This window comes from Olea europaea, unplaced genomic scaffold, assembly GCF_002742605.1.
Source record: "Olea europaea var. sylvestris unplaced genomic scaffold, O_europaea_v1 scaffold2271, whole genome shotgun sequence".
Lineage (NCBI taxonomy): Eukaryota > Viridiplantae > Streptophyta > Magnoliopsida > Lamiales > Oleaceae > Olea > Olea europaea.
In genome coordinates this window covers 30,009-38,708 of record NW_019240776.1, presented here as the reverse complement: position 1 = coordinate 38,708, position 8,700 = coordinate 30,009, and positions in this window count along the sequence as shown.

The window sequence follows — 8,700 nt, the reverse complement described above, 5'->3', positions numbered from 1 at the left end:
TGAATGAAAGTAAGTTGCGGGCAGTAGATCTAACCAATACGCTACATTATCTACCTTGTCAAGAATTTTGAAAGGTTTTATATAACACAGTCTCAACTTGCCTTTCTCACCAAACCTTAGTACACCGTTCTTGGGTACCACTTTTAAGAAAACCTTTTCACTAACTTCAAAATCCAGATCTTTTCTTCGATAGTTTGTATAAATCTTTTGTTGATTCTGAGCTACTTTTATATGGTGTCTAATCTTATCGACTCCCTAAATTGTTCACTCAATGATTCTGGACCCAAAATTCTTTTCTCACGACTTTATCTCAATGTCTACATTTCTACATTAGATAGTCTTGTATGGTGCCATAATAATGGTAGACTAAAATTGTCATTATACGAAAACTCTACCAAAGGCAAGTAATACTCTCAACTTCCTCTTAGTTCCAGATATGGCTGTAAATGGATCAGATTTGCCCATATCTGATTCGATCAGATAAGAATATTACAAGTTTCAAAATGAAAAAAAAAATTACGTGTAATAAATTATGCGATAATATAGAGAATATTATATTATTATAAGAAATCGAATTGGGTTGTTATCGGATCGAATTGACATATATCTATATTTGCTTCATTTAGTTAATAGATTATCGGATTCGAATTTTGATAAGGTTATCCAACTGAAACTCTAAATATATCTCCCATTAATATCATTGAATGTGGATCGATTCAAAATTCTATCTATGGACAGCCTAGCTCTAATGCACAAGAATACAGCATAACTTCCAATATCTAGATGGTTCTTTCAGATTGACCACTTAACTAAGAATGATAAGTTGTGCCAAAATTCAATTTTATTCCCAAATCTCCAATAAGCTTTTCCAGAACTTAGAGGTAAACCTCGGGTCTCTATCTAAACAATGGATATTGGGACTCTAGACAATCGGTTATCTCTCTGATGTATTGTTGTGCCAACTGATCCATACTAAATATTATTTTGGTAGAAAGTGAACAGTCTTTGTTGATCAATCAAAAATTACCCAAATGGTATTATTTTCTTTTTCTAACTTCGAAAAATCAACTACAAAATAATCGAAATATGTTTCTATTTTCATTCTAGTATCTCCAAATGATTTAATAATCTTTATGGTCTCTGATCTTCAATTTTCACTTGTTGACAAACTCTGCATTTACTGACAAAAACTTCGATACTTGTTTTCATCTTTCTCCACCAAAACATATTTCAAAGGTCTCGTCACATCCTTGTACCACTAGAATGAGCGACGTATGAGATAGAGTGAGCTTTTTTTGGAATTTTCTTTCTCAATTCATTGTCCTTAGCTACACAAATCCCTCCTTTAAACTTTAATGTATTATCTGAAGATACCTCAAAATCCTTTATCTTATTTGATTCAACCTCCCTTCCAATTTTCTAGAGTAGTGGATCATTATCTTACGCTTCAATAATTCGATCTTTAAGATTTAGTCGAGCTATCAAAGTCACTATTTGAATTGTAATCCGATTCACAAAAAAACAAATTCAACTTTCATTTTCTCGAAATCTTTAACTAACTGATCTCGATTTGATACCAAAAATGCCAACTAACCCCCTAACTTCTTGCTTAAGGTATATGCAAATAAATTAGCTTTAACAGGATGATAAAGTATAGTGCAGTCATAATCTTTTACTAGCTCTAATCATCTCTTTTGTCTCATATTCAATTTCTTCTGGGTGAAGAAATATTTTAGACTATTATGATCTTTATAGATCCCATATTTGCTTTAATACAAATAGTTTCATCATAATTTCAATGTGTGAACCACTTCTGAAAATCTAGAATCATGCGTAGAATAATTCTACTCGTGCTTTTTAAATTACCTTAAAGCATGAGCAACAACCTTTCCATGCTGCATTAAGTCATACCCTAAGCTTGCTTAGATACATCGCTGTAGATCACAAAACCCTTCTAACCTTTTGAAATTGTTAACACTGAACCATGACCAATGGTCATTTCAACGATTAGAAGCCCTATTCATATTTATACAACCACTAAAATTTTACTCCCTTTCGAGTTATCTGAGTCATTGGTCCAGCTATAATATAGAAGTTTTAGATGAATTTTTGACAGTAGCCAGCTAAACTTAGAAAACTTCAAACATCATCCGCATTAATTGGTTTGTTCCACTTAGTTACCATCTCTACTTTAGTTGGGTCAACTTCAACCCCCATGACTAGTAACTACTTGACCAAGAAAACCTACTCGATTGAGCCAAATTCACACTTCTTATTGGTATACTACATTTCTTTTATCAGAGTCTCTTAACACAATTTTAAGATATTCCTTATGCTAGCCTTTTTCTTGCCAATATATCAGAGTATCATCTATAAAGACCATGACAAATTGATCCAAAAATTAATGAAATACCTACGCATCAAATCTATAGACATTCTTGGAGCATTGATTAAACCAAAAAGCATCACAATAAATTTATAGTTGCAATATTGAGTCCTAAAACCTAACTCCAGTATATCACTCGATTTAATCTTTAACTGATGTTATCCCGATCATAAATCAATCTTAGAAAATACCTTTGCTCCTCTAAATTGGTCAAACAAATCTTTTATTCTGAACAGAGATACGTGTTCTTAATAGTGAATTTATTCAGTTCACGGTAGTTTATGTACATTCTCATAGTTCCATCATTTTTCTTAACAAACAACACCAGAGCTTTTCATGTAGATCAAATAAACCTATTATCTAACAATTCCTGAATCTGGACTTCTAAATCTTCTGACTCTTTTGGTGCTATTCAATACTGTACTTTAGTTACTAGTTCTGCTCCAGGAATTGGGTCTATGATAAACTCGGTGTGGTATCCCCAAAGGATTTAAAAAAACATCTTCAAATTCCTGCAGCACTGTTGACTCACTAATTTTATATTCTTGATAGTGTATTCCCAAAATACTAACTAGAAACTCGTGACACGTTCCTTTTCCAACATCCTTTTAGCCTTAACACCGAGATTACTTGTATTTTAGGTTTGGTCTTTAATATAAAGGAGAAAAATTCTTCTTTCCATGGAGTTTATATAGACACTTCCTTTTCTCAATAACAAATAGTGGCATTATTACAATCCAATCTATCCGTGCTTAAAATTATGCTAAAATGTTTCATGTTAATTATGAATAGGTTTACCGTAAATGCTCTTTCTTCAAGTTCCATTTAGCAAACTTAGCTATCTTACACGTGTTTAGCATCCAACTTGAAGAAATGTTGACCTCCGGTATGCTATTAGATTTATCACAAGAAATACTTGATTTAACCATGAAAGATGTTAGATTAAAAGAATGTGTTGCCATGGAGTCAAAGAACGCGTAAGTGGGAAAAATCAACTTTAAGAAGAATACCTGTTATAATTTTAGGGTTTTCTCTTTCTCGTGCTTAGTCATAGCAAGGCTAGACTTTCCCTTTGTTATTCTTATCCTACTTATCATTCTTTTCCATACAATTTCGTGCCATGTGTCTTAGCTTACCATATTGAAAATAAATGTTATTTTCCATCAGAGACTCTTATTTGTGTTGTTGCAACACTTATGACAGGATGGAATAAGATTGTCTTACCCTTAGTTCATTAGTTTCAATGTTTATATTCTTATTCTACACCATTCCTTTCCCTTATCCTAATTGTTTCACTTTCTTTTACCAACCAAAAACTTATTTTACTGGCTATCTTGACCATGATTGTAAGCACCTGTCTTTATTCTATACTTTTTAGTACCAGCCCTTTGATTCAAAATAGCATGATTTCGCTCCAACATTTCACAGTAAGTAGTAAAATATGAGTCATGAGGATCCTACTAATTCCTAATTATGCCCTTGTTGAAATCCCTTTATTTTCCCAGTTTCAATATCCACCAAATGTAGAGCATACCTGGTTAGCTGGTCGAACTTCCTCTCATAATCATTTAAGGTCATACTTCCCTGCTTTAGTTGCAAGAATTCAGTTTCGTTGAAGTCTCTTAATGCTTGTGGAAAGAACTTCTCAGACACCTCTTCTTTAAACTGATTCCAAGTCAAAGCCTATTGCTGAGCCTCGATCCTAGTTTAGGATATTGACTCTACCAATGGCTTGCTACTCCCGTAAACATGAACTCTGTGCACTGCAATTTTTGTGCATCATTGGCAGCTACAAGGTGAAAAATTCTTCCTTACTTTTGTAGCCATTCTTTAATAGTTAACGGATCACTCCCACCATTGGAAAAATGTGGTTTATAGCTTCTAAAAGTTTCCATAATCAAAGCTTGAGTCAGGACATCTAAATGGTTTTCTTGCAAGGCGTGTCTTTCAGGATCTTGAGCCGCTTATACAACAAAGCTCTTATTAAATAATTCTGGTTTGGTTGCGCTATTTCCTTTAGAGAAGAAAAATGAGTTTCCATTCATCAGAAATGTACGTTGCAGAAGGTTGAAAAAAAATAAATTGAAATTAGGCTAATATTTTATTGTGACGATCTAATACCACAAGCTAGCCCATAGACGAGCTTTATGCTCGGCCTACAAAAGAAATAAAGCCCAATACAAGTTCGATATGCCTCAAATAAATTCAATCTCATGGAGGTTCAACTAGCAAAAATTCATTTTTTATTTAAAAAGGGAAAAAATTATTTAAATTAAGTAAGATGGAGTTTAATGTTCTCCAAAGATTGGACCCAATGGTGAAAATTTATTTTATGTATATTAAATATTTCTAAGACTAGACTTGTGCACACATTATTTTTCATAAAGGACCAAGTTATAAGTAAAAGATGATTTATTAGGTTCTATTTGGGATTTATGTTATTTCCTTATTTTGTTAACTTAATAAAATTTATGGACTAATGGTGAAAATTTAAATTCAAACCACTTCATTTTATCGTTGTCATATGCAAATATGAAAAGTTGTACTAATTGCATTACACATAGGTATTTCATTAAGTCTCAAATTAAAGGCACGAAATGAAACATAAACTTTCCTTTAGTTTCTTTTAATGGGTGAATGGATGGCTGCCAATGTTTCTTAAGGACAAATTAGAATCAATATTTTTTTTTCCATTTTTTCTGAATCATTCCTATTGTTGCGTATTGTCATACTTGTCCAACATATCTGGGCCAATGGCCTACTCAGACCGAACCACTTGGCACTCCAGTCGAGGTGGCATATATTGATGAAGTGGGCTATGGCCGAAGCCCTTCAAGCCGAAGTCCACTAGCCGAGGCGCCTTTTACCGAGACCTGTGAATGTAGCCGAAGTCCACTAGTCGAGGCGCCTTTTACCGAGGTCTGTGAATGTAACCGAGGTCCACATGCTGAGGCCTATGAGCCGAAGCCATGATGCTAAAGCTGGTTGAAAATAGTTGAAGCCCTCAAGTGGAAATATTGTATGAAATGGCCGAAGCCCCGAAGCTGATACAGGATCCTCCGAACCACAAGGGAGCATCCTCCATGGTCACTTCTCCCAAGAGATCATCTGCACGAAGATCTTATTCGAATGATTGATGGAACATTTGTCATAAGCATAAAGGTCAAGTCTCTCTCATTTACTTGCAATACACAAATCGAGTTTGTACACATTTACATATACATTTACGAACATCGGTTGGTAATTATTGTACAATTGGATCACGAACAACCCGTCGAATTTCGAACGTCACCGTCCCGCGTCATTGGGCTACTCTACACCCTTTGAACCGGTCATTTTAGACTGTCCACGTGTCTTAGCGTGTTGGACATTCGCCCACGTGTGCGCGGATGAGACCGATATTTGTTGGCAATATTTTTTTGGGGTCAACAGATTGGCGCCGTCTGTGGAAAATCATACCATAACCATGAGCAACCTTGTGGTAAAAGTTTACTGAAAGGACATTTGGGCAACCCCCTTGAAAAAGGATTTGTTCTTGAAAAAGAATAGGAAGACGCCCCATTACTTAGCAAAATTTGAAGTCTGACAAAAGAAAATGAGTTCTAATGAAGATACTCTCCCCAGGAGGGTAAGGGAAAACACGAACGTGCTTCCTCAGCCCGCTACCCCAGCAGCTCGACAGAGACTCCACCACCAAAGAAGAGGTGGGATGCTGCGACGGCACGACTATCAAGAGAAATGGCCATCATGACAGCCAACATGAGGGATATTACTAGCCAAAACTTGGCTATGAGGGAGCTTATGGCCCAAATGCAGGGCCAGTGAGGCTTTCTCATTCCTCCATACGCCCCCCAAGGGCACTACCAGCAAGAGGATGAAGTTCAAAGTCATAAAGCTGCCCCGCCAAACTATGGCCGAGGTGGAAGCCCATTTGAAAGGGAAGTGGAAGTTGATGTTTCTTCCAACTATACTTTTGGCCGACCCACCGAGGTCCAAATGAGCCATGATAATTCTCCACCTCCGTATGAGCAAGATCCAAGACATAGGAGGGCAGGAAGTCTTTTTGATAAAACTAACCCCGCCGAACCAAGGGTCAGGCAACAGTAGGCTCAACAGCCTTGGACAAGGCCACCTCCTCCACCTCCAATGCACCAGCAACCGGAGAGAAGGTATGAAAATGCCCCCCGTGTTGCTCTGCCTAGAAATAGGTAGCAGAGGAGAGAGGAAGAGGCTAGGGACCGCCCCGAAACCTCTCACCAACGACCAGGGCATGAGGCTGATGAGTACGACTCTGATGAACAAAGAGGTCCTACGACTTGGATGATGATGATGAGAATCTACCATTCTCAAGGGAACTAAGGAATGCCCAGGTCCCAAGCCACTATGTTATGCCAAAAATACTAGAGTATGACGGAAGAGGCGACCCGGAGAAGCATCTGAATGCTTATAAAACTCACATGAGCCTAAGGAGCGCCACCCCAACTGTGAAGTGCAAAGCCTTCCGTTTGACACTTAGTGGAGCGGCCGAAATTTGGTATAGCATATTGCTACCTGGGAGCATTAGAAGCTGGCCCGAGTTCAAGATAACATTCTTGAAGAGGTTCACGGTGAGCAAAGAAGGAGAGGCCCTCATCCAACGTCTCCAAGACATGAGACAAGCACATGGGGAGTCCCTAAAGAGCTTCTTATCACGCTTCACCGATGAGATGACGTACTGCGTACAAGTCACTGACCAAGAGGCACTATCCGCATTGAGGGGAGGTATGAACATGAATACCCTATTCTGGAGGGACGTGCAGAATCAAGACCCCACCACCTATGACGCCCTACTCAAAATGATGAGAAAGGAGATCATCAATGAAGAATTGATTGAGCATAGGAGCAGGGTAAGTAGATACGTCCCACCTCCTCAAAGACAGTGCGGTACAGGCCCGACCTCCCACCTGATGGGCTATCAAATGAACCAGGCCAGAAATGAGAACTCTGGCCAAGCACTTGCCACCACCACTTTGAATGCGGTTCCAACCTTGGCATATGAAGATGTTAACCCGATTACTGACCCCCATCAGATGGAGGCCCAACAGGGACCCCGTCAGGGGAGAGGCCGAGGACAAGGTTCAGGATCTAGAAATAGGTCAAATCTAAACCCCCAAGATACTGTGTGCACCATAGGTCCTACGGGCATGACACAACGGATTGCAGAGACTATGCACACCGCTCCCGGTAGGAACCCGCTAGAAACAGACATGATTCATCCCAGGCGAACAGGCCCCTGCCCAGGCACGACAATCGACGTGGGCGTGAGAAGGCCGCTCTCTGTCAAAGGGATGTATCCCCACGACGAAGGGAGCATGATACAGAGAGGCCCATGGAAGGGCTTAGGCACCGAAGAAATCGACAAGCTCAAGATGAGGCCCCTATCCATGAGGTGGATACCATATTTGGAGGCCCGTATATTGGCGGTGAAACACGAAATGACGCTCGGGAGGCTAAACATTGCCCTTTGACAAGCTACATTGTGGATAGTAGCTCCCGAAAAAACCAAATTCTACCCATTGTCTTCACCCAGGAAGACGCCAAAGGAGTTCATTACCCCCATTGCGATGCACTTGTGGTGAGGGCTGTCATAGCCTGGAATGGGCTCAAACGAATGTAAGTTGACAACGGCAGCTCCCTCAACATTCTATTCGGATCCGCCTTTGACAAGATGATATTGGATCATCAGTTGACACCCACCACCACTCCATTGTACGGATTTATCGGAGATAGCATCACTCCGAGGGGAAAGATAACACTTGCAGTGGAGATGGGAGAATCCCCACAAACAATGATAAACTTCATGGAGTTCCTTATTGTCGACAGCCGGTCAGCTTACCATGGAGTGTTAGGCAGACCAGCCCTAAAGGAATTGGGAGCAATCACCTCCATCCACCACCTATGAATGAAATTCTCGACAAAAAATGGGGTGGCAACGGTGAGAGGCGACCAAAGAGGCTCAAGAGAGTGCTATCTAAGCTCCATTAAGAAGGTAGAGCCCTGGGACGTCCATGTAATCATAGTTGATGTGGTCATGGCTGATATCCCAGGTGATGCTCCCACCGAACAAGAAGATGTTGATATGATAGACGCACCGCCTAATCTAGAGGTGCTGGTCATTGATGAGATTGACCCCCGCATAATGGAACATGAGCCCCAAGCATCCCCAGTAGAGGAACTTGAGAGCTTCTTAGTAGACCCATCAAAGGTGCTGAAGGTAGGCAAATGCCTATCCAACATTCTGAAGGAAAAGATTAAGGATTTCCTAGGCAGGAACC